The sequence below is a fragment of the Echinops telfairi genome, unplaced genomic scaffold (genome assembly GCF_000313985.2).
Source record: "Echinops telfairi isolate 266 unplaced genomic scaffold, ASM31398v2 ScPeMD7_5592;HRSCAF=6446, whole genome shotgun sequence".
Lineage (NCBI taxonomy): Eukaryota > Metazoa > Chordata > Mammalia > Afrosoricida > Tenrecidae > Echinops > Echinops telfairi.
The window spans coordinates 23,824,915-23,826,252 of record NW_022109491.1 but is presented as its reverse complement, the minus strand read 5'-3'; positions in this window follow the sequence as shown (position 1 = coordinate 23,826,252).

Genomic DNA, 1,338 nt, shown 5'->3' with positions numbered 1-1,338 from the left:
AAGAGAATGTTTTGAAAATGATGATGGCAACAAATGTACAACTATGCTTGACACAATGGATGGATGGATGGATTGTGATAAGAGCTGTAAGATGTGGGGGGAGGTCAGATGCTCACAGACATCCTCCCTGAAGACAGTCAGTCACCAGACTACGGGAGGCCCCGTTCCCTGCTGTTAAGGACAATGGACAGGCCTGCAGTCATTGATTTGGTTCATGTATGATTCCTATGGAGATCCAGAGAACAGATCAACCCCACTCAGTGACATCAAGTTAGGCTGCCATCTGAATCTAGGATCCGCCCATCTTGTCACGTGGATAGCCCCAATCGCTCCTCTTCCTACTGCCTGTATACCCGATTGTCCGGCTCATTGCTGTATAACCTACAGTGCAACCCCTTCCTGTGACGTATGTCTTTGCCTGTAATTAGTGGGCTTGCATGCCCCCCAAAAGTATATAGGCCTGGGTTAGCAAGAAATCTCTCTCTCTCTCTTGGCTCCTCCCTTGACCTCTCCTCGGTTCCCCCTCTCCTCTCCCATCCTGACTCCCCTGTTCCCTTTCCCCTAGTCCTCCTTCCCTTCCCCCCCTCTCCACGTGGACCACTAAGAGGGGCTCAGGTGAGCATTGCTCCCATGAAATGTGTCTGACTCCATTATTTTAATATCTCTTATCTCTCATGCTCTTGATGACTTTAATATATTTATATATCTCAACCATACAATTGTGCCTATCGAACCCGTGATTAACGGTGGGGGGCTGGCACACACACACACACACACCCCATTCAACCACAGTAAAAGCCCCCAATAAAATTTTTTTTTTTAAAAAAGGTTGTCAAGAGCCAGGATCACCAGTGAAACTGGCACAGCCAGGACAGCCTGAGTGTCTCGATCCTTAGTCTCTAACCCTCCAGAGCACGACAGAAGGAAAGCAGACTCAAAGAAGTGAATCTACAGAACAAATACTGTATTCTCCTCTATTTGTTAACCACTCCTAGTCCCGGGAGGTATTTTCATAAGCATGCTCTTCTCGTATTTTTATGCTTCAGGAAATATATAGATCTATATGAGTATCACACCTTTTTTAAAAAAAGACCTTCCATGAGGAGGGGGCCATTGGCAAACAAAAGTAGGCAGCACCTACCATTTGCATAAAAATAAAGTCATCCACATGAACCACAGTCTCATCTATTCTGAGACTAAAAGTAGATGGTGCCCGGCTACCACTACCAACCAATCAGAAACATGGTAAAATGGGAGCTGGAAAGCAGAGCCTCCCATTCCTGGGAGGGGCAGATATATGGAAAACAAACCTACTGCACCGGTTCAGACTGGAGAACC